This window comes from Lepidothrix coronata, unplaced genomic scaffold (genome assembly GCF_001604755.1).
Source record: "Lepidothrix coronata isolate B3197 unplaced genomic scaffold, Lepidothrix_coronata-1.0 Scaffold47, whole genome shotgun sequence".
Taxonomy (NCBI): Eukaryota; Metazoa; Chordata; class Aves; order Passeriformes; family Pipridae; genus Lepidothrix; species Lepidothrix coronata.
Window position 1 is genome coordinate 3,725 of NW_016690227.1, and position 458 is coordinate 4,182.

Sequence of the window (458 nt, forward strand, 5' to 3'; positions counted from 1 at the left end):
TACATATCAGGTGTTTTAAAACAGCTTATGGGGTCAGTATTAAAGAACTAGGGAAAATCTTAGCCTTGTTGTCTAATTTTCTGTCCAAACAGGCAATTTGATCACACACATTTCTTTCTGCCATATTACAGACATACATCATACCAAACATTAAAGAAGCAAACCTTCCCTTGAAATACTTCAGGCAGAACGTTTGAGGAAACACCAATTATCTTCTGGCTCCCTTCCACAATAACAGAATCTCACATTGGACTCATCCTGGGTTTTATCATATTCTCTTCATTTCAACGCTGCACACTGAGGCATTGCACTCACATATCCCTGGGCAGCTTAAATTTTTGTGCAGATTTCAATACAGCAACATTTAAACAATAAATAACATTATTCCTTTTATTGATCTAGACCCAAACATTCCTAATTGATTACACAGACAAATGGATATTTAAAAAGTGAACTAA